We start from the raw sequence: 21,296 nt of genomic DNA on the forward strand, positions 1-21,296 counted from the left end.
TCTGTCTAGAATCTTGTTTAGGCTGGACGGTCCATCTCTGCTGCCTTTAAATAGTTTTTTTCTGTTGACCGGGTCGAGAGCCCCTGAATCCGGCATTTACCGCCATGTTGTCTGGGCTGTCTTCGTTGTTTTGAAGCTTGCTTTTATTGCTTCACGGTTTCCTGTTGCCATCCCTGACTTCGAATGTGCCTGGGTTGCTGGTGCCGCTACGGGCCAGCCAACTGTCTTCGCCCACGCAAAAGCGGGTCATAAGGCTTGTTAGGGCTGTCATTGTCCTTGGTTTTTCCTGGCCGAGGTGTCCGGCGAGCCATTCGTCCCGGACACTGTGCTTGAAAGCCGCTAAGGCTTTAGCATCTGGCAGTCGACGATTTGATTCTTCTTCGTGAGAAATCTATTCCAAAGCTTACGGGATGACTCTCCGGGCTGTTGAATTATGTGACTTAAATCGTCTGCGTCTGGAGGTCGGACATAGGTCCCTTGGAAATTGGCCCTAAAAGCATCCTCAAGCTCCTCCCAGCTTCCAATTGAGTTTTCGGGGAGGATTTTCAGCCAGTGCCGAGCTAGTCCTTTCAACTTGAGGGGCAGATATTTGATGGCGTGGAGATCATCTCCGCGAGCCATGTGGATGTGAAGGATAAAGTCCTCAATCCAGACCCCAGGGTCTGTCGTTCCGTCATATGCCTCTATGTTCACGGGTTTGAATCCCTCTGGAAATTCACGGTCCAGCACCTCATCGGTGAAGCATAGGGGGTGCGCGGCACCCCTGTATTTGGATGTGTCATGGCATTCTTCGGACGGTTGTAGCGTTTGGTTTTGATTCCGAGCTGTTATTCGGTCAGTATAGTCGTTTGGGCGGCCATGATTCTATCCCGGAGCGCGCTTCCTAGATCCGTAGATGGACCTGGCCATACCGCCTTTTTTATGCAGGTCTTCACGTAAATCGTGTGCTGACTTGTGTGCGACGTCGTTAGCCGCCCTGTCGCGGCCACGGAGTGGTCGATCCGGCTGATCGGCCGTTTTATTTTTTGGCTGAATGGGCTATAAAGCCTCGTCGTCGAATGCAGGCAGCAGCTTGCGCTTTGGATAGCTCTTTGTGTGGCGATTGTCGCCGTACTTTTCTTCAGTGTCAAGCACTTTGTTCCATCTGCTGTTGAGCGTATTCTATGCGGCCTTAAGCCTTTGCTTCTGCTTCTTCAGGCTCCTCGCGGTGGCGATAAACCTTCTATGGAGGTTGTCTTGTTCCAAGTGCCTTTCCGGGATGATGTGTGCATCGTCGTCCGGACTGTTCTCCTCTACGGAGACATGTTGATGAGCTTTACCCTCGGCGTCGCCATGATTGGACAGTGGGTCTGTACTATGTTCACCATCCGCTGGCTCATCCTGCTCCATCACTGGGTCCATGTGGTCGTCATTTCCTTTGGATTAGACCGGGGTATTATTCTTTCTTGCGCTGTTATCGCTGTTTTTGCTGAGGCGGGATTTGGAGCGGCGCCTACGTCGTCGCTTTGGTTGCTTCTCGAGGGGACTATCCTTCACTGCATCCTCCCGTTCCTTGTCGTTGTTTTCTTTGGGTGTATCCACCATGTATATATCGTGTGATGAAGTGGCTGTCCAAAGCCCTGTGGGCGGTGGTTCCTATTTCTCTCGTGCATCGTCGTCCATACCACCATGTCTTCGGAGTCGAAATCAAGCATGTTGGTTAAGTCGTCGACAGTGGCTATTAAGTGGGTGGTGGGTGGGGAACGAATTCCTTCGTTGTCTGCTTCCCACTCAAGCCGGACATAGTTCGGCCGAGGGTCTCCTGACAAGGAGAGAGACCTCAATGAATCTAGCACATCGCCCAAGGGAGAGTGCTGAAAAATATCCGTAGAGGTAAACTCCATGATCGGTGCCCAATCAGACTGGATAGGCACGGACACAGGCGGTTTGGAGCCTGTGGCCGGGGACGAATCCAAGGGTCCGGTAACACAGCTCTCATAGGAGGAGAAGTCAGTATTCAGCTCTATCGCCGCTGAGTGTGCGGCCTCCGTGGCGGGGTCCATCCACCCGTCCTCGGACGACACGATCTACTCCGGATTGAGGGTCGGAGTAGCCACATGTGTGATCTCCCGAACACCGTCCGACGGTAGAGCTAAGTCATGCACGTCGTGACTATGCGGCGCACCTGACATGGGCTCCAATCCGTCGAAGATCAAGTCTCCGCGGATGTCGGCAGTATAGTTCAAGCTTCCAAACCTGACCTGATGGCCAGGGGCGTAGCTCTCGATCTGCTCCAGATGGCCAAGCGAGTTGGCCCGCAGTATGAAGCCGCCGAATACGAAGATCTATCCGGGGAGAAAAACCTCACCCTGGATCGCATCGTTGCAGATGATCAAAGGATCCATCAAGCCTTTACCGTGACGGCACAGTGGAACTCTCAATGAAAGCACCAACGTCGGTGTCAAAACCGGCGGATCTCAGGTAGGGGGTCCCGAGCTGTGCGTCTAAGGCTGATGGTAACAGGAGGCAGGGGACACAATGTTTACCCAGGTTCGGGCCCTCGCGATGGAGGTAATACCCTACTTCCTGCTTGATTGATCTTGATGACATGAGTATTACAAGAGTTGATCTACCATGAGATCGTAGAGGCTAAACCCTAGAAGCTAGCCTATGATTCTGATTCTTGTTGTCCTACGGACTAAACCCTCCAGTTTATATAGACACTGGAGGGGGCTAGGGTTACACAGAGTCGGTTACAGAGTAGGAGATCTACATTTCCGAATCGCCAAGCTTGCCTTCCACGCAAAGGAGAGTCCCACCTGGACACGGGACGAAGCCTTCAATCTTGTATCTTCATAGTCCAACAGTCTGGCCAAAGTATATAGTTCGGCTGTCCGAGGACCCCCTAATCCAGGACTCCCTCAATGATGACTGTCATACACTGGCGATTTATCATCAAAAAACCAAGGCGGGTTAAATTGAAACCATACTTATACTTAGATCGAGACGAAAAGCCACAGAATAAAAAAATAAAGATTGTCTTTCAAAAAGCGAAAGTCAAACACAGAAAAACTTGGAGGCTTCTGATTCGAATATGATCAGTAAACCGGACCAGAGGGGTTAAGCTAGGATTCAAATACGATCATGTAGCCCCCAGTGGCTTTGGCGTTGTGCCGATCAAGAGGGTACCGACAGCTATGTTCTCTTTGGTTCGAATACGACCTATGTTTGAACATGAAGCCCCCAAATGACCCTGAGAGTTTTTTAACGACTCTGATTCGAATATGATCAAAGTCGGACCCAAAAGGGGTTAAGCTATGATTCAAATATGATCAAGAAGCCCCCTAGTGAGTTTGGCATTGCGCCGATCAAGAGGGTACCGAAAGCTGTGTTCTCTTTGGTTCGAATATGACCTATGTTTGAACAGGAAGCCCCCTAGTGATCATAAGGTTTAATGGCTAGATTCGAATACGATCATGAGCCGGACCAAAGGGTTAAGCTAGATTTGAATAGAATCAGCCCCTAATTGGTCATTTTGAAAGTATAACGATAAAGACATGTGATTATTGAAAATAAAAAGGAGAAAGGTCCTGCTTTATTACTTATCATAATATATACAACGTCAAAGTATGTACCTTATGAGAGCCGGTGGCTCAAGTATAGTAAGGCCGAAGATGAGCGATATTCCACGGCCGGCGGGTCTCTTCCTCCGACTTACGTGAGTCTTTGTGCTCTCGAACATTGATGAGGTAGTAGGACCCATTGTTCAAGTTCCTGCTGACCACAAAGGGTCCTTCCCAAGGTGGGGATAATTTGTGTGCATCAGTTTGGTCCTGGATGAGCCGGAGCACCAAGTCACCTTCCTGAAAGGTTCTGGACTTAACCCATCGGCTGTGATAATGACGCAGGTCCTATTGGTAAATCACCGAGCGGGCTGCTGCTAAGTCACGCTCTTCATCTAATAGGTCAAGTGCATCCTGACGGGCTTGTTCGTTATCAGCTTCAACTTAAGCCGCCACGCGGGGCGAGTCATGACGGATGTCAGTAGGCAGGACTGCCTCTGCTCCATAAACCATGAAGAAAGGCGTATAACCCGTAGACCTGTTAGGGGTAGTATTGATGCTCCATATCATAGAGGGTAACTCCTCCACCCAACAACCCGGCATCCATTGTAAAGGAACCATAAGCTGGGGCTTGATACCTTTCAAGATTTCCTGATTTGCTCTTTCAGCTTGACCATTGGACTGGGGGTGAGCTACTGATGAAACATCAAGCCGGATATGCTCACGTTGACAAAATTCCTCCATAGCCCCTTTGGACAGATTAGTACCATTGTTAGTTATAATGCGGTGTGGAAAGCCAAAACGAAAGATCACCTTCTTCATGAATTGAACCGCCGTGGCTGCATCACACTTACTAACTGGCTCTGCCTCAACCCACTTTGTGAATTTGTCAATTGCCACCAAAAGGTGTGTCTTTTTATCTTTGGATATTTTGAAAGGTCCAACCATGTCGAGCCCCCAGACTGCAAACGGCCAAGTAATTGGAATCATTCACAATTCTTGAGCCGGCACGTGTGCCCGCCGTGCGAATTTTTGACAACCGTCACACCTACTGACCAGATCCTCCGCATCAGCGTGAGCCGTCAGCCAGTAAAAACCATGACGGAAAGCTTTGGCTACTAAAGACTTTGAACCGGCATGATGGCCACAATATCCTTCATGGATTTCACAAAGAATTTCTTGACATTCCTCCAGAGACACACAGCGTTGGAATGCCCCTGTGACACTGCGATGATGCAACTCACCATTGGCAATTGTCATTGATTTAGATCGCTGGGTTATCTGTCTGGCCAAGTTCTCATCCTCACGCAACTCACCCGGGTCATATAAGCCAAGTATGGCACTGTCCAGTCTGGGATGACGTGAAGAGCCGCCACCAATTGTGCCTCCTGGTCTAGAATAGCCAAGTCCTCCGCTATAGGCAATTTGACAGAAGGGTTATGCAGAACATCTAAGAAAGTGTTAGGTGGCACCGGCTTACGCTAAGACGCTAGATGGCTCAAAGCATTGACCGCTTCATTCTTTATGTGATCAATGTGTTCTACCTGGTAACCCCTGAAGTGTCCAGCAATGGCATCAACCTTACGACGATAAGCCTCCATGAGAGGGTCTTTGGAATCCCACTTGCCTGATACTTGTTGAGCCACCAAATCTGAGTTGCCAAAGCACCTTACTCAGCTCAAGCTCATCTCCTTAGCCATCTGAAGATCATGGAGCAAGGCCTCATACTCAGGTGCATTGTTAGTGCAGGGAAACATCAATCGTAGCACATAACAAAATTTGTCACCTCGGGGGGAAGCTAAAACAACTCCAGCCCCCGAGCCCTCTAATTGCCTGGACCCATCAAAATGAATAGTCCAATATGTGTTGTCCGGCTTCTCTTCATGCATCTGCAGCTCTGTCTAATCATTGATGAAGTCCACTAATGCTTGAGATTTGATAGCAGTGTGTGGCACATACTTTAAACCATGAGGCCCAAGTTCAATGACCCACTTGGCAACTCGCCCTGTGGCTTCTCTATTTTGAATGATATCTCCTAAAGGAGCAGAGCTAACCACAGTGATGGGATGACCCTGAAAATAATGCTTAAGCTTCTGGCTCACCATGAACACCCCATAAACAAGTTTCTGCCAATGTGGATATCTCTGTTTGGACTCAATGAGCACCTAACTAACGTAATAAACCGCCCATTGAACCGGGTATTCCTTGCCAGCCTCCTTGCGCTCTACCACAACGGCCACACTGACAACACGTGTGTTAGCAGCCACATATAACAATAATGGCTCCTTATCAATGGGAGCAGCAAGAACCGGCGGCTCAGCGAGCTGTCTCTACAAATCTTCAAAGGCAGTGTTAGCAGTATCACTCCAGACAAAATCATCTGTTTTCTTCATCATTTGATACAGTGGTATGGCCTTCTCACCTAACCGGCTTATGAAACAGCTTAAAGCAGCAACACGACCCGCCAACCGCTGAATGTCATTGATGCATGCCGGTTTAGCCAAAGATGTAATTGCTTTGATTTTCTCCGGGTTAGCCTCGATGCCTCTGTTAGAAACCAAAAAACCCAAAAGCTTGCCCACTGGCACTCCAAAAACGCACTTGGCCGGGTTATGCATCATCTTGTAGACCCGAAGGTTATCAAAGGTTTCCTTCAGATCATCTACCAAGGTCTCCTTCTGTCTGGACTTCACCTCAATATCGTCCACATAAGCATGAACATTGCGCGCAATTTGATTGTGAAGACAGTTCTGCACACATCGCTGGTAAGTCGCCTGGGCACTCTTAAGCCCAAAAGGCATAGACACATAGTAGAAGGCTCCAAACAGAGTAATAAAAGCCGTCTTCTCCTGGTCCTTAACTGCCATCTTGATCTGATGATAACCAGAATAAGCATCCAAAAAGCTCAAACGCTCACAACCCGCCGTAGCATCAATGATTTGATCAACACGAGGGAGAGCAAAAGGGTCAGCCGGACAAGCCTTGTTTAAGTCCGTATAATCCACACACATACGCCAGGTGCCGTTCTTTTTAAGCATGAGCACCGGGTTAGCCAACCACTCTGGATGAAAAACTTCAATAATGAACCCGGCCGCCAAGAGCCGGGCCACTTCTTCACCAATGGCCTTGCGCCTCTCCTCATTGAACCGCTGAAGAAACTGCTTGATAGGCTTAAATTTTGGATCAATATTGAGAGTGTGCTCAGCGAGTTCTCTTGGTACACCTGACATATATGTCAGAAGGTTTCCATGCAAGGATGTCCCGGTTCTCACGGATGAACTCGATGAGCGCGCTTTCCTATTTGGGATCCAGATTAGCACTGATACTAAACTGCTTACATGAGTCACCTGGAACAAAATCAACAAGCTTAGTGTCATCAGCCGACTTAAACTTCAACAATGTCTCATGCTGTGTAGTTGGCTTTTTCAAAGACATCATGTCCGCCGGGTCAACATTATCCTTATAGAACTTTAATTCCTCTATTGCACAAACAGATTCAGCATAAGCAACGTCGCCTTCCTCACATTCCAAGGCTATCTTCCGACTCCCATGCACTGTGATAGTGCCCTTATGACCTGACATTTTGAGCTGTAAATAAACATAACATGGCCGTGCCATGAACTTGGCATAAGCCGGTTGTCCAAATAGGGCGTGATACGGGCTCTTGATTTTGACCACCTCAAAGGTTAGTTTCTCGGCCCTGGAATCATGCTCATCTCCAAAGGCTACCTCCGGCTCAATCTTACCCACTGGGTATGCCGACTTACGAGGCACCACTCCATGAAAAATAGTGTTGGACGTCTTAAGACTTTTGTCAGTCAATCCCATGTGACGGAAAGTCTCATAATAGAGGATGTTGATGCTACTGCCCGTCCATGAGTACTTTAGTGAATTTATATCCACCAACCTGAGGTGCCACCACCAAAGCCAGGTGACCCGAATTGTCAACCCGGGGAGGGTGATCCTCCCTACTCCACAGAATAGGTTACTCAGACCATCTCAAATAACGAGGGACTGCCGGCTCAATAGCATTCACATCCCTCTTATGAAGCTTATGGTCCCGTCTGCACAAACTGGTGGTGAACACATGATACTGTCCACTATTCAACTAATTTGGATTGCTCTGGTATCCAGATTGCTGTTGGTTCTGCTGACCTCCTTGGCCAGATTACTGACCGTACCCACCTTGATTTCCTTGAGAGCCTTGAAAATTGGAATTCGAACCGCCGCCCGGACCATGAAAACCGCCGCCACCTGAGCCGTCGCCTGACCCATGATTGCTATTGAACATGTTAGAGTTCTTGAAAGCCTTCATGATTGTACAGTCCTTCCATAGGTGAGTGGCCGGTTTCTGCTGAGTACCGTGCCTTAGATAAGGCTCACTTAACAGCTGCTCAAGAGTGGGACCTGACCCGCCGGACCAAGGAGGTGGCCTCCCCTTACGTTGCTGATTGTTGCCCTGTGTATTGGTGTTAGCCACAAAGTCCAAGCTACCGTCAGCCTTACGTTTATTATTGCCTCCCTGATTTGCTGGGTTATGCTAATGACCCTTGCCGTTCTTCTTCCCCTTCCCCGTCTTCTCCTCGTCAGACTCGGGATCCTTGGTACTATCAGAGTCGGCATACTTGACTAGAGCCGCCATCAGCTGGCCCATGTCATTACAATCGTGTTTGAGCTGCCCCAGCTTCTCTTTCAGAGGCGTAAAACAGCAATTTTTCTCCAACATTAAGACTGCAGAGCCAGCATCCATCTTATCAGATGAATGTATTATGGCTTTGACCATGCGCATCCAATGGGTCGTGGACTCTCCTGTTGGGGAACGTTGCAGAAAATTAAAATTTTTCCTACGGTTTCACCAAGATCCATCTATGAGTTCATCTAAGCAACGAGTCTAGGGAGAGAGTTTGCATCTACATACCACTTGTAGATCGCGTGCGGAAGCTTGCAAGGTGATGATGTAGTCGTACTCGACGTGATCCAAATCACCGATGACCTGCGCCGAACGGACGGCACCTCCGCGTTCAACACACGTACGGAACAGCCACGTCTCCTCCTTCTTGATCCAGCAAGGAAGGGAGGAGAGGTTGAGGGAGATGGCACCAGCAGCAGCACGACGGCGTGGTGTTGGTGGAGCTGCAGTACTCCGGCAGAGCTTCGCTAAGCGCTATGGAGTTGGAGGAGGTGTTGGGGAGGGAGAAGGAGGCAACCAAAGGCCAGGGCTCAAGGTATGAAGTCCCTCCTCTCCCCCCACTATATATAGGGGTGCCAAGGGGGGGTGGCCGGCCCTAGTAGATGAGATCTACTAGGGGGGGCAGCGGCCTAGGGAGGTTTCCCTCCCCCCAAGGCACCTAGGGGTGCCTTCCACCACTAGGACTCCTCCTAGGGGGAAACCCTAGGCGCATGGGCCTATAGGGGCTGGTGCCCTTGGCCCAAGATGGCCAAGGCGCACCCCCTACAGCCCATGTGGCCCCCCGGGACAGGTGGCCCCACCCGGTGGACCCCCGGGACCCCTCCGGTGGTCCCGGTACAATACCGATAACCCCGAAACTTGTCCCGGTGCCCGAAATAGCACTTCCTATATATAAATCTTTACCTCCGGACCATTCCGGAACTCCTCGTGACGTCCGGGATCTCATCCGGGACTCCGAACAACATTCGGGTTACTGCATATACATATCCCTACAACCCTAGCGTGACTGAACCTTAAGTGTGTAGACCCTACGGGTTCGGGAGACATGTAGACATGACCGAGACTCTCTTAGTCAATAACCATCAGCGGGATCTGGATACCCATGATGGCTCCCACATGCTCCTCGATGTTGTCATCGGATGAACCACTATGTCGAGGATTCGATCAAACCCTGTATGCAATTCCCTTTGTCAATCGGTACGTTACTTGCCCGAGACTTGATCGTCGGTATCTCAATACCTTGTTCAGTCTCGTTACCGGCAAGTCACTTTACTCGTACCGTAATGCATGATCCCGTGTCCAACACCTTGGTCACATTGAGCTCATTATGATGATGCATTACCGAGTGGGCCCAGAGATACCTCTCCGTCATACGGAGTGACAAATCCCAGTCTCGATCCGTGTCAACCCAACAGCTACTTTCGGAGATACCTGTAATGTACCTTTATAGTCACCCAGTTACGTTGTGACGTTTGGTACACCCAAGGCATTCTTACGGTATCCGGGAGTTACACGATCTCATGGTCGAAGGAAGAGATACTTGACACTTGCAAAGCTCTAGCAAAACGAACTACACGATCTTTTATGCTATGCTTAGGATTGGGTCTTGTCCATCACATCATTCTCCTAATGATGTGATCCCGTTATCAACTACATCCAATGTCCATAGTCAGGAAACCATGACTATCTGTTGATCACAACGAGCTGGTCAACTAGAGGCTTACCAGGGACATAGTGTGGTCTAAGTATTCACACGTGTATTACGATTTCCGGATAATACAGTTATAGCATGAATACAAGACAATTATCATGAACAATGAAATATAATAATACTTTTATTACTGCCTCTAGCGCATATTTCCAACAGTCTCCCACTTGCACTAGAGTCACTAATCTAGTTACATTGTGATGAATCGAACACCCATAGAGTTCTGGTGTTGATCATGTTTTGCACGCGAGAGAGGTTTAGTCAGCGGATCTGCGACATTCAGATCCGTGTGCACTTTGCAAATCTCTATGTCTCCATCTTGAACATTTTCACGGATGGAGTTGAAACGACGCTTGATGTGCCTGGTCTTCTTGTGAAACCTGGGCTCCTTTGCGAGGGCAATAGCTCCAGTGTTGTCACAGAAGAGTTTGATCGGCCCCGACGCATTGGGTATGACTCCTAGGTCGGTGATGAACTCCTTCACCCAAATCGCTTCATGTGCTGCCTCCGAGGCTGCCATGTACTCCGCTTCACACGTAGATCCCGCCACGACGCTCTGCTTGCAGCTGCACCAGCTTACTGCTCCACCATTCAACATATACACGTATCCGGTTTGTGACTTAGAGTCATCCGGATCTGAGTCGAAGCTAGCGTCGACGTAACCCTTTACGACGAGCTCTTCGTCTCCTCCATAAACGAGAAACATGTCCTTTGTCCTTTTCAGGTACTTCAGGATATTCTTGACCGCTGTCCAGTGTTCCTTGCCGGGATTACTTTGGTATCTTGCTACCAAACTTACGGCAAGGTTTACATCGGGTCTGGTACACAGCATGGCATACATAATAGATCCTATGGCTGAAGCATAGGGGATGACACTCATCTCTTCTTTATCTTTTGCCGTGGTCGGTGACTGAGCTGAGCTCAGTCTCATACCTTGTAACATAGGCAAGAACCCGTTCTTGGACTGATCCATTCTGAATCTCTTCAAAATCTTATCAAGGTATGTACTTTGTGAAAGACCTATGAGGCGTCTCGATCTATCTCTATAGATCTTGATGCCTAATATATAAGCAGCTTCTCCAAGGTCCTTCATTGAAAAACACTTATTCAAGTAGGCCTTAATGTTGTCCAGAAATTCTATATTATTTCCCATCAGGAGTATGTCATCTACATATAATATGAGAAATGCTACAGAGCTCCCACTCACTTTCTTGTAAACGCAGGCTTCTCCATAAGTCTGCATAAACCCAAACGCTTTGATCATCTCATCAAAGCGAATGTTCCAACTCCGAGATGCTTGCACCAGTCCATAAATGGATCGCTGGAGCTTGCATACTTTGTTAGCGTTCTGAGGATCGACAAAACCTTCCGGCTGCATCATATACAGTTCTTCCTTAAGATGCCCGTTAAGGAATGCTGTTTTGACGTCCATCTGCCATATCTCATAATCATAGTATGCGGCAATTGCTAACATGATTCGGACGGACTTTAGCTTCGCTACGGGAGAGAATGTCTCGTCGTAGTCAATCCCTTGAACCTGTCGATAACCCTTAGCGACAAGTCGAGCTTTATAGATGGTAACATTACCATCCGCGTCCGTCTTCTTCTTAAAGATCCATTTGTTTTCTATCGCTCGCCGATCATCGGGCAAGTCTGTCAAAGTCCATACTTTGTTTTCATACATGGATTCTATCTCGGATTTCATGGCTTCAAGCCATTTGTTGGAATCCGGGCCCGTCATTGCTTCTTCATAGTTCGAAGGTTCATTGTTGTCTAACAACATGATTTCCAGGACAGGGTTGCCGTACCACTCTGGTGCGAAACGTGTCCTTGTAGACCTACGAAGTTCAGCAGTAACTTGATCCGAAGTACCTTGATCATTATCATGGTTTTCCTCTTCAGTTGGTGTGGGCATCACAGGAATGGTTTCCTGTGCTGCGTCACTAACCCGCTCAAGAGGTAGTACTTCATCGAGTTCTACTTTCCTCCCACTTACTTCTTTCGAGAGAAACTCTTTTTCCAGAAAGCATCCGTTCTTGGCAACAAAGATCTTGCCTTCGGATCTTAAGTAGAAGGTATACCCTATAGTTTCCTTAGGGTATCCTATGAATACGCATTTTTCCGACTTGGGTTCGAGCTTTTCAGGTTGAAGTTTCTTGACATAAGCTTCGCATCCCCAAACTTTTAGAAACGACAGCTTAGGTTTCTTTCCAAACCATAATTCATACGGTGTCGTCTCAACGGATTTTGACGGTGCCCTATTTAAAGTGAATGTAGCTGTCTCTAGAGCGTATCCCCAAAATGATAGCGGTAAATCGGTAAGAGACATCATAGACCGCACCATATCCAATAGAGTGCGATTACGATGTTCGGACACACCGTTTCGCTGAGGTGTTCCAGGCGGCGTGAGCTGTGAAACGATTCCACATTTCTTTAAGTGTGTACCAAATTCGTGACTTAAGTATTCTCCTCCACGATCTGATCGTAAGAATTTTATCTTTCGGTCACGTTGATTCTCCACCTCATTCTGAAATTCCTTGAACTTTTCAAAGGTCTCAGACTTGTGTTTCATTAAGTAGACATACCCATATCTACTCAAGTCATCTGTGAGAGTGAGAACATAACGATATCCTCCGCGAGCCTCAACGCTCATTGGACCGCACACATCGGTATGTATGATTTCCAATAAGTTGGTTGCTCGCTCCATTGTTCCGGAGAACGGAGTCTTGGTCATTTTACCTAAGAGGCATGGTTCACACGTGTCAAACGATTCATAATCAAGAGACTCTAAAAGTCCATCAGCATGGAGCTTCTTCATGCGCTTGACACCAATGTGACCAAGGCGGCAGTGCCACAAGTATGTGGGACTATCGTTATCAACTTTAAATCTTTTGGCATCTACACTATGAACATGTGTAATATTACGCTCGAGATTCATTAAGAATAAACCATTGACCATTGGAGCATGACCATAAAACATATCTCTCATATAAATCGAACAACCATTATTCTCAGACTTAAATGAGTAGCCATCTTGTATTAAACGAGATCCAGATACAATGTTCATGCTCAAACTTGGCACTAAATAACAATTATTAAGGTTCAAAACTAATCCCGTAGGTAAATGTAGAGGCAGCGTGCCGACGGCGATCACATCGACTCTGGAACCATTCCCGACGCGCATCGTCACCTCGTCCTTTGCCAGTCTCCGTTTATTCCGCAGCTCCTGCTGTGAGTTACAAATATGAGCAACGGCACCGGTATCAAATACCCAGGAGTTACTACGATTACTGGTAAGGTACACATCAATTACATGTATATCAAATATACCTTTGGTGTTGCCGGCCTTCTTATCCGCTAAGTATTTGGGGCAGTTCCGCTTCCAGTGACCCTTCCCCTTGCAATAAAAGCACTCAGTCTCAGGCTTGGGTCCATTCTTTGACTTCTTCCCGGTATCTGGCTTACCAGGCGCGGCAACATCTTTGCCGTCCTTCTTGAAGTTCTTCTTACCCTTGCCCTTCTTGAACTTAGTGGTCTTATTGACCATCAACACTTGATGTTCTTTCTTGATTTCAGCCTCTGCTGACTTCAGCATCGAGAACAATTCAGGAATGGTCTTTTCCATTCCTTGCATGTTGTAGTTCATCACAAAGCTCTTGTAGCTTGGTGGGAGCGACTGGAGGATTCTGTCAATGACCGCCTCATCTGGGAGGTTAATGTTTAGCTGGGTCATATGGTTGTGCAACCCAGACATCTTCAGGATGTGCTCACTGACAGAACTGTTTTCCTCCATCTTACAACTGTAGAACTTGTCGGAGACATCATATCTCTCGACCCGGGCATGAGCTTGGAAAACTAGTTTCAGCTCTTCGAACATCTCATATGCTCCGTGATGCTCAAAACGCTTTTGGAGCCCCGGTTCTAAGCTGTAAAGCATGCCGCACTGAACGAGGGAGTAATCATCAGCGCGAGTTTGCCAAGCATTCATAATGTCTTGGTTCTCTGGGACGGGAGCGTCACCTAGCGGTCCTTCTAGGACATATTGTTTCCTGGCAGCTATGAGGATGATCCTCAGGTTCCGGACCCAGTCCGTATAGTTGCTGCCATCATCTTTCAGCTTGGTTTTCTCTAGGAACGCGTTGAAGTTCATGTTGACATTAGCGTTGGCCATTGATCTACAAGACATATTTGCAAAGTTTTTAGACTATGTTCATGATAATAAAGTTCTAATCAAATTATGAACTCCCACTTAGATTTGACATCCCTTTAGTCATCTAAGTGTTACACGATCCGAGTCGACTAGCCCGTGTCCGATCATCACGTGAGACGGACTAGTCATCGTCGGTGAACATTTTCATGTTGATCGTATCTTCTATACGATTCGTGTTCGACCTTTCGGTCTCCGTGTTCCGAGGCCATGTCTGCACATGCTAGGCTCGTCAAGTTAACCCTAAGTGTTTTCGCTGTGTAAAACTGTCTTACACCCGTTGTATGTGAACGTAAGGATCCATCACACCCGATCATCACGTGGTGCTTAGAAACGACGAACTGTAGCAACGGTGCACAGTTAGGGGAGAACACTTCTTGAAATTTTATAAGGGATCATCTTATTTACTACCGTCGTCCTAAGTAAACAAGATGCATAATACACAATAAACATCACATGCAATTATATAGTTGTGACATGATATGGCCAATATCATATAGCTCCATTGATCTTCATCTTCGGGGCTCCATGATCATCTCGTCACCGGCTTGACACCATGATCTCCATCATCGTGTCTTCATGAAGTTGTCACGCCAACGACTACTTCTACTTCTATGACTAACGTTTAGCAATAAAGTAAAGTAGTTTACATGACGTTATTCAATGACACGCAGGTCATACAAAAAATAATGACAACTCCTATGGCTCCTGCCGGTTGTCATACTCATCGACATGCAAGTCGTGAATCCTATTACAAAGAACATGATCTCATACATCACAATTCATCATTCATCACAACTTCTGGCCATATCACATCACATGATCAATCGCTGCAAAAACAAGTTAGACGTCCTCTAATTGTTGTTGCATCTTTTACGTGGCTGCAATTGGGTTCTAGCAAGAACGTTTTCTTACCTACGAATCACCACAACGTGATTTTGTCAACTTCTATTTACCCTTCATAAGGGCCCTGTTCATCGATTCCGCTCCAACTAAGGTGGGAGAGACAGACACCCGCCAGCCACCTTATGCAACTTGTGCATGTCAGTCGGTGGAACCGGTCTCACGTAAGTGTACGTGTAAGGTTGGTCCGGGCCGCTTCATCCCACAATACCGTTGAGCAAGAAAAGACTAGTAGAGGCAAGTAAGATGACAAAATCCACGCCCACAACAAAGTTGTGTTCTACTCGTGCAAAGAGAACTACACATAGACCTAGCTCATGATGCCACTGTTGGGGAACGTTGCAGAAAATTAAAATTTTTCCTACGGTTTCACCAAGATCCATCTATGAGTTCATCTAAGCAACGAGTCTAGGGAGAGAGTTTGCATCTACATACCACTTGTAGATCGCGTGCGGAAGCTTGCAAGGTGATGATGTAGTCGTACTCGACGTGATCCAAATCACCGATGACCTGCGCCGAACGGACGGCACCTCCGCGTTCAACACACGTACGGAACAGCCACGTCTCCTCCTTCTTGATCCAGCAAGGAAGGGAGGAGAGGTTGAGGGAGATGGCACCAGCAGCAGCACGACGGCGTGGTGTTGGTGGAGCTGCAGTACTCCGGCAGAGCTTCGCTAAGCGCTATGGAGTTGGAGGAGGTGTTGGGGAGGGAGAAGGAGGCAACCAAAGGCCAGGGCTCAAGGTATGAAGTCCCTCCTCTCCCCCCACTATATATAGGGGTGCCAAGGGGGGTGGCCGGCCCTAGTAGATGAGATCTACTAGGGGGGGCGGCGGCCTAGGGAGGTTTCCCTCCCCCCCAAGGCACCTAGGGGTGCCTTCCACCACTAGGACTCCACCTAGGGGGAAACCCTAGGCGCATGGGCCTATAGGGGCTGGTGCCCTTGGCCCAAGATGGCCAAGGCGCACCCCCTACAGCCCATGTGGCCCCCCGGGACAGGTGGCCCCACCCGGTGGACCCCCGGGACCCCTCCGGTGGTCCCGGTACAATACCGATAACCCCGAAACTTGTCCCGGTGCCCGAAATAGCACTTCCTATATATAAATCTTTACCTCCGGACCATTCCGGAACTCCTCGTGACGTCCGGGATCTCATCCGGGACTCCGAACAACATTCGGGTTACTGCATATACATATCCCTACAACCCTAGCGTGACTGAACCTTAAGTGTGTAGACCCTACGGGTTCGGGAGACATGTAGACATGACCGAGACTCTCTTAGTCAATAACCATCAGCGGGATCTGGATACCCATGATGGCTCCCACATGCTCCTCGATGTTGTCATCGGATGAACCACTATGTCGAGGATTCGATCAAACCCTGTATGCAATTCCCTTTGTCAATCGGTACGTTACTTGCCCGAGACTTGATCGTCGGTATCTCAATACCTTGTTCAGTCTCGTTACCGGCAAGTCACTTTACTCGTACCGTAATGCATGATCCCGTGTCCAACACCTTGGTCACATTGAGCTCATTATGATGATGCATTACCGAGTGGGCCCAGAGATACCTCTCCGTCATACGGAGTGACAAATCCCAGTCTCGATCCGTGTCAACCCAACAGCTACTTTCGGAGATACCTGTAATGTACCTTTATAGTCACCCAGTTACGTTGTGACGTTTGGTACACCCAAGGCATTCTTACGGTATCCGGGAGTTACACGATCTCATGGTCGAAGGAAGAGATACTTGACACTTGCAAAGCTCTAGCAAAACGAACTACACGATCTTTTGTGCTATGCTTAGGATTGGGTCTTGTCCATCACATCATTCTCCTAATGATGTGATCCCGTTATCAACTACATCCAATGTCCATAGTCAGGAAACCATGACTATCTATTGATCACAACGAGCTGGTCAACTAGAGGCTTACCAGGGACATAGTGTGGTCTAAGTATTCACACGTGTATTACGATTTCCGGATAATACAGTTATAGCATGAATACAAGACAATTATCATGAACAATGAAATATAATAATACTTTTATTACTGCCTCTAGGGCATATTTCCAACAGTCTCCCACTTGCACTAGAGTCACTAATCTAGTTACATTGTGATGAATCGAACACCCATAGAGTTCTGGTGTTGATCATGTTTTGCACGCGAGAGAGGTTTAGTCAGTGGATCTGCGACATTCAGATCCGTGTGCACTTTGCAAATCTCTATGTCTCCATCTTGAACATTTTCACGGATGGAGTTGAAACGACACTTGATGTGCCTGCTATAACTCGGGCTCCGGCTTGGGCGAGGGGTCGAATGAATCCTGTCTCGACTATAAGAATAAGCCTCCTGCTGCGCCAGAGCCGTCTGAAGAAGTTCTCTAACCCTTCGGGTTTCAATCGCCATCGGAGAGTCACCCTCCGATGGGAGAGCCGCCAATCGCGCCGCCGCAGCGATCATGTTCTCCAAAGGGTTAGAATAATGACCCGGTGGTGTTGGTACATAATGAGGTGTAGCAGTATTCACACGAGGGGGTTCCATCACCCGTGGCTGAACCGGCGCCCCAGCCCTGGGCGTTGCAACCCGGTTTTCCTCCGGCGGGTTACTGGGGCCCGCCCCGGGTGTGCGGAAGAGGTTTCTAGGATCATAAATCAGAGGCAGACGGGATTGAGCCTTCTGGTGTCTTCTCCTCATGACTTCATTTGATGCGTTCCGATCCATCGTAAGCTGGAAAGCTTCTGATTGAATCTGCTGAGCTCGAGCATCTAAAGCCGCCCGTGATGTCTACTACACAACCTTCTTCTTGTAGACGTTGTTGGGCCTCCAAGTGCAGAGGTTTGTAGGACAGTAGCAAATTTCCCTCAAGTGGATGACCTAAGGTTTATCAATTTGTGGGAGGCGTAGGATGAAGATGGTCTCTCTCAAGCAACCCTGCAACCAAATAACAAAGAGTCTCTTGTGGCCCCAACACACCCAATACAATGGTAAATTGTATAGGTGCACTAGTTCGGCGAAGAGATGGTGATACAAGTGGTATATGGATGGTAGATAAAGGTATTTGTAATCTGAAAATATAAAAACAGCAAGGTAACTAATGTTAAAAGTGGGCGTAAACGGTATTGCAATGCGTTGAAACAAGGCCTAGGGTTCATACTTTCACTAGTGCAAGTTCTCTCAACAATAATAACATAATTGGATCACATAAGTATCCCTCAACATGCAACAAAGAGTCACTCCAAAGTCACTAATAGCAGAGAACAAACGAAGAGATTATGGTAGGGTATGAAACCACCTCAAAGTTATTCTTTCCAATTAATCCGTTGGGCTATTCCTATAAGTGTCACAAACAGACCTAGAGTTCATACTAGAATAACACCTTAAGACACAAATCAACCAAATCCCTAATGTCACCTAGACACTCCAATGTCACCTCAAGTATCCGTGGGTATGATTATATGATATGCATCACACAATCTCAGATTCATCTATTCAACCAACACATAGAACTTCAAAGAGTGCCCCAAAGATTCTACCGGAGAGTCAAGACGAAAACGTGTGCCAACCCCTATGCATAGATTCATGGGCGGAACCCGCAAGTTGATCACCAAAACATACATCAAGTGAATCAATAGAATAACCCATTGTCACCACAGTTATCCCACGCAAGACATACATCAAGTGTTCTCAAATCCTTAAAGACTCAATCCGATAAGATAACTTCAAAGGAAAAACTCAATCCATTACAAGAGAGTACAGGGGGAGAAACATCATAAGATCCAACTATAATAGCAAAGCTTGCGATAAATCAAGATCGTATCACCTCAAGAACACAAGAGAGAGAGAGAGATCAAACGCTTAGCTACTGGTACATACCCTCAGCCCCGAGGGAGAACTACTCCCTCCTCGTCATGGAGAGCACCGGGATGATGAAGATGGCCACCGGAGAGGGATTCCCCCTCCAGCAGGGTGTCGGAACGGGTCTAGATTGGTTTTCGGTGGCTACGGAGGCTTCTGGCGGTGGAACTCCGATCTATTGTGCTCCCCAAAGTTTTTAGGGTATATGGGTATATATGGGAGGAAGAAGTACGTCGGTGGACCTCCGGGCTGTCCACGAGGCAGGGGGCGTGCCCAGGGGGTGGGCACGCCCCCCACCCTCGTGGGCAGCCCGGGACTCTCCTAGTCCAACTCCGATACTCCATGGGCTTCTTCTGGTCCAAAAATAAGTTTCGTGAAGTTTCAGGTCAATTGGACTCCGTTTGATTTTCCTTTTCTGCGATACTATAAAACAAGGAAAAACAGAAACGGGCACTGGGCTCTGGGTTAATAGGTTAGTCCCAAAAATAATATAAAAGTGCATAATAAAGCCCATAAACATCCAAAACAGATAATATAATAGCATGGAACAATCAAAAATTATAGATACGTTGGAGACGTATCAGCCCACTCTGCGGCCATCCTGACATCCTCTGCTGCTAGGTTTTCCTTGGCTTGTGCCACCTCCTCACGTAACCATGCCACTTCCGCATCATGCTGAGCTTGATCCGCTGGGTTAACCATGGCAGTTAACATGGCTGTCATCCTGTCCATGAGATCCATCAGTACCTGATGCTACGTCTTGAGCTTGCGTTGGTTTTCCCTGAAGAGGAAGGGATGATGCAGCAGAGTAGCGTAAGTATTTCCCTCAGTTTTTGAGAAGGTATCAATCCAGTAGGAGGCCACGCGCAAGTCCCTCGTACCTACACAACACAAAGATCTCAACGCAACCAACGCGATTAGGGGTTGTCAATCCCTTCACGGTCACTTACGGAAGTGAGATCCGATAGATAATATTTTTGGTATTTTTGATATAAAGATGCAAAGTGAAAAGTAAAAGGCAAAGTAAAAACAAAACAAGATTAAAGTGATGGAGATTGATATGATGAGAATAGACCCGACGGCCATAGGTTTCACTAGTGGCTTCTCTCGAGAGCATAAGTTTTCTACGGTGGGTGAACAAATTAGTGTTGAGCAATTGATAGAATTGAGCATAGTTATGAGAATATCTAGGCATGATCATGTATATAGTCATCACGTCCGTGACAAGTAGATCGAAACGATTCTGCATCTACTACTATTACTCCACTCATCGACCGCTATCCAACATGCATCTAGAGTATTAAGTTAAAAACAGAGTAACGCTTTAAGCAAGATGACATGATGTAGAGAGATAAATTCATGAAATATGAAATAAACTCCATCTTGTTATCCTCGATGGCAACGATACAATACGTGTCTTGCTGCCCCTTCTGTCACTGGGAAAGAACACCGCAAGATCGAACCCAAAGCTAAGCACTTCTCGCATGGCAAGAACTACCAATCTAGTTGGCCAAACCAAACGGATAATTCGAAGAGACTTGCAAAGATAACCAATCATACATAAAAGAATTCAGAGAAGATTCAAATATTGTTCATAGATAGACTTGATCATAAACCCACAATTCATAGGTCTCAACAAACACACCGCAAAAGAAGAAGATTACATCGAATAGATCTCCACAAGAGAGGGGGAGAACATTGTATTGAGATCCAAAAAGAGAGAAGAAGCCATCTAGCTACTAACTATGGACTCGAAGGTCTGAGGTAAACTACTCACACTTCATCGGAGAGGCTAGGATGATGTAGAAGCCCTCCGTGATGACGGCCCTCTCCGGCGGAGCTCCAAAACAGGCCCCAAGATGGGATCTCGTGGATACAGAAAGTTGCGGCGGTGGAATTAGGTTTTTGGCTCCTGTTCGGATCGTTTGGGGGTACGTGTGTATATATAGGAGGAAGAAGTACGCCGGAGGAGCAACGAGGGGCCCACGAGGCAGGGGGGCGCGCCCTAGGGGGGGCGCCCCCACCCTCGTGACCGCCTCTTTTGTTCCTTGGAGCAGGGTCCAAGTCTCCTGGATCACGTTCAGTGAGAAAATCATGTTCCCGAAGATTTTATTCCGTTTGGACTCTGTTTGATATTCTGTTTCTTTGAAACACTGAAATAGGCAAAAAACAACAATTCTGGGCTGGGCCTCCGGTTAATAGGTTAGTCCCAAAAATAATATAAAAGTGGAAAATAAAGCCCAATATAGTCCAAAACAGTAGATACTATAGCATGGAGCAATCAAAAATTATAGATACGTTGTAGACGTATCACCTGAGCCGGTGGGCACGCAGGGCCTCCTGCCCCGGCCACTGCTGACACGGTGGTTATCACTGCCGCAGCCGTAGAGTT

The sequence above is a fragment of the Triticum aestivum genome, chromosome 6A, assembly GCF_018294505.1.
Source record: "Triticum aestivum cultivar Chinese Spring chromosome 6A, IWGSC CS RefSeq v2.1, whole genome shotgun sequence".
Classification (NCBI taxonomy): Eukaryota; Viridiplantae; Streptophyta; class Magnoliopsida; order Poales; family Poaceae; genus Triticum; species Triticum aestivum.